Here is a 6,699-nt window from a genome sequence, read left to right as displayed (position 1 = left end):
GAGCGCTGCGCAGAGTTGAGAACATGGTGTTCTGGGATCAGAATGACCTGAGTTCAAATCTCTACTCTGCGGCACATTAGCTATGTGACCTCGGGCAAGTGACTGAGCCTCTCTACTTCAGTTGTGCACTTGTAAACTAGTGTCTGGCATTCTACGCTAGGGGTTAAAGGAGACAATGCTGCTAAGGCACTCAGCACAGTACTTAGCACATAGTAGTTGTTCAATAAAAGGTCTCGGGTTTAGTTATATTGTGGCAGATCCAGGATTTCTAGGGCCTGAAGCTTATGAAATTTGGAGGATCTCTTTCCGGGGAAAAAAAAAATAAAAGATACAAAGTTATGAATACAAAATTTGACACACGCATGCAAATGAGGAGCCTGAAGCTTATTCTTTCCTCAACACCACGGTAAATCCTCCAGTTCTAATCAGCGATGTTCAAACTGCAGGTCAAGTTCTATTAGAAGATTGATCATGAAACCAATTAGATAATCAAGACAAAAATCAAGTTTTTGTTTTGTTTTTTAAAAATAGAATGGATTAGAAAAGATTCACACACATCATATGTAGTAAGGGTAAGTGTGGGTACAGGTGTGTACATCCTGGTGATGTGGTCTGTTGGATTTATTCCTTGAATCATAGTCACAAACGTTCAAGAAATACTGCTATGTATGAGGACACAGCTGAGCTGCCCTTCAGGATGGTCATCAATATCCTTATTTTCTTTAGTATGGGCATCAAGTGTTCAAGTTAAGAGTTATGAAGGGTGAGCATCAAGGAAACAGAGGCCCAAATAAGTCAATCAATTTGTCCAGGACCCTTTCAGGGCTAATGAGGAAAAAGTCAAATAGCCAGGAAAATCAGCCCCTTACCCTCACCCAATCACATGGCCCAAAACCTAATCAAGGTGCCTCCCAGCCCTCTGGAGAGAGGAGATGCTGACCTAGCTCCAAGAGTCATTTACTTGGTAGTCACACAATGGAGGGCTTGTACCTGGGTCAGTGTGCAATCATCCTTTAAGAGACAATCAGGGTGTTAGGGTCAGGGTTAGAAATGTCCCTTCTCCCCCAGGCCCACCCTCTCCTACCCTTAAATTAAGAGAATTAATCCAGCCAGGAAAGTCGCTGTGGTACCATCCTTTATTGCAGTGGTCCCCAACCTTTTTGGCATCAGAGTCCGGTGCTCCTGTGAAAATCTAATGCCTGACGATCTGAGGTGGATCTGAGGTGGTGATGCCAGGCTAGCACTGCTCTCCTGTTGCTCACCTCCTGCTGTATCACCCAGTTCCTAACAGGCCACTGACTGGTACTGGTCTCCGGCCTGGGGGTGGGGGTCCCCTGCTTTACCAGACTCCTACTCTGTGACATTCTCTGTCCTAGAGCCACCACACTCCTCAACTCACTGAGTCCTAAGGCACCAGAGGAGGCAGGTGTTATCTGTCCCTATTTTGCAGAAGAGGAAGTCTGAAGTTCACAGGTAATGGAAACTGAGGCAGGAGGCTTTGGCTTCATCTATTCCTCTCCAGAGCCAGAATCAAGGATGCCATGAACCTACCCCTCACCTCCCGGCCCCTGCAGGGGAGCCAGAGGATGGTTCTCCAAGAAATTTGGGTAACCAATTACGGGTCCCACAGCTCCCTTTCATGTCCTCTGCACGCCCCCCCCCCCCTTCACTCCTCCAGCTCTTCCAAACCCTCGCGCCTCGCCTGCCTCGACAAGCCCACCCTCTCCGCATTCCTCCCGGATCCCAGAAGGGAACCTGGACTGGAGACAATACTCTGTCCCCGTGGGCGGCGTGAGGGGGCGGAGCCAGCGAGCGGGAGTGGGATTGGGGAGGAGCGGAGGTCAGAACTCACGCCCCAGGGAGGAGGCTCAAGAGGGGCAGAGACTCCCTGAGAGAATGAGCCCATTCAGAGTCGGGAAGGAAGGGGGAAAAACCTTGTCTGGTGTTTGACAAGAGGAGAGGAAGGGGGGCCGGGGTGGGCCTGCTGATTCGCTTCTCCCCTCCACTGCCTTTCCAGCGGGGCCTAGCAGGAGAGCCAAGGAGGATGTCTGAGGGACAAAGGCTGAGGGCGAGAGAGGGGGGCTCGAATGGGGGCGGAAGGCGGCTGGGCTCCGGACATGGTTGCTAGAGGAGCCTGAGAGTTTGCCAGCAGGTCCATTGAGGATCCTGGGGAGGGAGAAAACTACAGCTACAGAGGAGAGGGATGACTGTGGACAGAGGAGAGCCAACGGAGGTGCACAGGACAGATGTATGACTGCACGAGAAGGTCTTTGGGGGACAGGTACCCGGCCTGTGGGCAGTGGAGGTGATCACTGGAACTGAAGAGGCAGGAAGGGGCTCTGGTTTAGGGAGATGACCTCTAAGGGTCAACAGACTGGGGTCTGGAACCAGCAGCCTGTGAAATGCCAGTCAATCATTGACCAGCCACTGAGACTGGGGGGCATAGGACACTGTGTGTGTGTGTGTGTGTGTGTGTGTGTGTGTGTGTGTTTTGGCACCAGAGTCTCCTCCCTCTACCTTAACAGCCAGCCTGGGTCAGAGGACTGAAAACAAACAAAAAGGGAGGATACGGTCCACAGTCCGAGGTCCAAGCAGCAAACTGGGGCCTAACGCACAGGGCCTGGCGTCTGGGGCCAGGGTTGCTGGGGAAGTGCCTTTATGAATTAGCTACTTGGAAGGAATCCCCAGAGAGTAGGCACCAGGCCTCCCTGGGGCCACGGGAGAGTAATTTGGAAGGTTTTGATAAGAAAATCTGTACTTCCTAAAGGTGGCCTTTTAAGAGCGCTTGCAACCTAGCCACTGAAAGGTCACTACCTGGGCTTAGGGTTAGCCCCAGCCGTGAGATTGACATGAGCAGAGCCCAGACAGGCATGCTAGACATGCTGACTCTGCGTGCTGATCTCCCTCCAGCCTTCTCACCCCCATCTTGGGCATGCAGGCCCAAGGCCTATCTCTCTAGGCTGCTTTGCCAAGACAGAAAGTGCTTTTGTGTTCTTGGCCTCACGTGGCTTTAATGCATGTACATAAAGTGCATGTGGCTTCCATCCTGGCCTGTGCACACAAGGTTGTCATGGTTTGTATTTGTGTCCTGTGCTGTCTGCATGTTTGTACTGGCTGCTTAACATGTGCCCTTGGTTTATTTGGGGGTCTTTCCTTAGACAGTAGCTGGACTGTGTGGCCTTATATAAGGCTTCATTTTGCCTTCTGAAATATGAGAGTTGGATTAAATGGTTCCTGGTCACAGTGTTGTAAGATTTAGTGTGGGAGGCAGTGACTACTTCATCCCCCTTGTTGCTGGAGATACAGACCACTGGGGTGTGAAGGAGGACAGGCTTGCCTCTGACTTTTGTTTTGAGGAAGAGGAAAACAGTATGGGGGTCAGGAGCAGGTCTCCCCAAAATGTGCCACCCTAGCATGCATTGTTTCAAGCCAAAAACAAAGCCCAATAAACTCAAGAAGAGGTTTTAAGCCCGCTCCCCCCCCCACCCCATCTGCCTAAAGAGATTCAGATAAGAAAATCCTGCTTCAGGAAGGGAACTTTAACATAATCACCTTAGCACATAGGAATTAAGGGTGGCCAAGGGAATGATCCAAGCAAAAATCTGTTTGCTAGATTCCCTTCTGTGTCCCATTGTTTCTAGGTGGCCCTACAAGAATTTACCAAATGTACTGCTTTTTTATCTACCTATGAATTGCCTACCTCCCTCTCCTTTGTTCAAATGACTCATGTACCTAATTTTGCCCATTGTCTTCGGAATTTTTATGCTTATGTGAATTCCCCTTGAGCCCATATTAAAATTTGATTTTCTGCTGTTCATCTGCTGTATGCCATTTGAATTACTTGACCAGCCAGAAGAACTAAAAGAGTAAGAGGAAAGTTTCCCTGGCCCTAATAATAGGAAGCTTCCAGAAGCATGAAACTATGGCAATATGAAGACCTGATTTTGAAGGACAATTATAGTTTCAGATGATTTTCTTCATTAAATCCACATCGTTGTTTCCTCTTTCCTTGCCCTTTACAGCCAATCATTCGTTAAGATCTATCAACTCCTCTTCCAAGATATCTATGCTTTTCCCAACAAAATCACCAGCTAGTCTAAGGTGCTAACAGTTTTGTGGAAGCATTAGCCTTTGATGTCCCAGTGATGTTTTTGTCCCCTTCCAGTTTCACTCCCTTTTATCCCCATAATAGCCAAAGTAAATGTTTTAAACCAAAATCAGATCATTTAATTGCTCCAGTGCTAAAACACCTTCTAATAGCTTCCCATTACCTAAACCTTTCACCTTGACCTTCTTTTTTGTTTTTTAAAGATGCTAAGCTTGTTTCTTCCTTAGGGTCTTTGCTCTGGCTGTTCTCTCAGCCTATAACAATTTGCCCCAAGGTGTGAGCAGAGCTGGTTCCTTCTGGTCATGCAGGTTTCAGCTCAAAGGTTACTTTCTCAAAAAGGCATTCTCTGACCACCCAAGGTAATCTTTCCCTCCCCATTCCCTTACCCCTCTTCCCTCACTATTACATTATCCAATTATATAACTCAACTTGTGACTACATAAAATCGTTCTTTTAACATTTTTCCTTTGTTTTTTAATTGATAATATACAGATGGTATCAATTTAAAGGGTACAAGTATAAAAATTGTCCCTCACTTCTTTGTCACCCAGACAGTTTCACTTCTCCCCAGAAGCAGCTATTTTCACTTTCTTCTATATCTTTCTAGTTATATTCTCGAAAATATCAAACATAATATACACTCTTATTTTTCTTCACATGAAGTAACACGTATACACACACACACACACACACACACACACACTGTTCTACATTTAGCTTTTGCTATTGAAAATAATGAATAATGCTGCCATGAATAGCTTTGTACTTAACACCATTTTGCACTTGCTGTAGGTAAACCTAAAGTTTGTGTAGGTATACGTAATAGGGAAATTGCTGGTTACAGGGTTTGTGCAAATTGCCGGACTAAGGGATATGAATAATTTACAGTTTGATGGTGCTAAATTATCCTATGGAGTGATCATACCAATGTGCTCTTACATTAGCAGTGAAATTATCTTAGTCTTTTGCTTGATACTTGTTTATTTCCTGTCTCCATCTTCTGACCATGAGAAGGACAGTGCCTTGTTCATCACTGTTTCTAGAGCCTCACACATGGTAAACTGCAATAAATATTTGATGAATAAGGGGCCCTCATTATAAACCACCTCTCAATTTTTGTTCTAAGAATATGGTCAGTTTACCTACGAGCCTTCAGCACACTGTACTGTTTGCTTTGTCTTTCTCCTCCCTGAACTGGGATCCATTTCTGATTCATCTTTATTTTTCCTAGTGCAATGGCTGACAACCAGTGGGGCTCAATAAATCTAAATTGGATAATGAATCTATGATTGCAGGCTGTGACTTACAGATGAAACCAAATACAAACTGGGAAGCTGATTAAGCTAAGGGCTCATTGGCGAAGAGGGGGATCTGGGCTGAAAAGTGGGGAGAGGAAGAGGCTCAGTAATTGTCTAGTGATGTAGGGTTGCGCTGGCAGAGAAAACTCTCAAGAGATTTCCGAGAAAGAAAACACCCCATCTCCCACCAAGATAACATGACAGAAGTCTCCACTGCCCCCCTCCACTTTGAGCCCAGGATTGTTTTCTTCATCAGGCATGTAGGCATGAGTTTTCAAGCATGAAATGTTTGAGTCTTGAACTCATTTTCTATTCGGCTCCAAAATACAGGGAAACTACAAAAATCAATGAGCACTTTATTAAATGTATATAATACAACAATATGTTGACTATTAACAGCAACTCAACTATAGTTATTTATAAATTTTATTTAATGTGGGGTATTGCCACATTTTAATATGTTTGATGTAATATAGAATAAAACCTCCAAAACTGGAAATATGAAAGTTTTAAAAGGGCCGTATCTCTACCTCAGAGTTCTCTCAAAGGGAGACTCCTGCTTTGTCAGTATCTCATTCTTTTTAATCCTAAATTTCTTCATTCAAAGATTCATCCCAGAGTTACAGTAAGGACAAACTGAAATAATGTATTATAAAAGGACTGATCTAACAGATGCAAAATAGTATTAGCACCCGATTGTTTCTGGTCAGCTCCTGAGGGGCTGAGAGTTTGTTTGATTTCAACTTCCCAATCTGTATCAACTGGTGCACAACATCAGGGAACACTATTCATTTTTTTTTTTTTCAATTAAAGAGGCACCGTTCACAGAAAATACAGTATGAGCTGTGCTTTGCCTGGCACCTGTGCTAGAGCTAAGGGCTCAGGAAACGTTTGCTTAATGTGTGAACTAACGGAACCCAATTGTGTACTTCCTGCTCATTCCACCCCTCCAAGATTAAAAGGAAAAGTTGACCAGGGATGAGAGAATGGGGGAGGAGGAGAGACAGTCATTAATCTACATGCACTAATTATGCATTTAGCCACAAGTGCTTCAATGAGGGGGGGTGGGGTGTGCTGGTGGTAGTGCCGGAAGGCGGATGCTAAAGCAAATATCCTATTCCCAAAGGTTCTTCTCTTAATTTTCTTTGAAATATTACCAGCTCTCTAAATTTCGGCGTGGTTTGAATCATACTGGTGATTTGACAGCTCTGGATTTGGCACCCAAAGTCTTACTCTGAATTACGTTGTTCTTTCATTAAAAAAAAAAAAAAAAAAATTCTCGGCGCCTACCAG

Source organism: Rousettus aegyptiacus, unplaced genomic scaffold (assembly GCF_014176215.1).
Source record: "Rousettus aegyptiacus isolate mRouAeg1 unplaced genomic scaffold, mRouAeg1.p scaffold_m13_p_6, whole genome shotgun sequence".
NCBI lineage: Eukaryota > Metazoa > Chordata > Mammalia > Chiroptera > Pteropodidae > Rousettus > Rousettus aegyptiacus.
The sequence above is the reverse complement of the archived record's forward strand: the minus strand, read 5'-3'. Positions refer to the sequence as shown.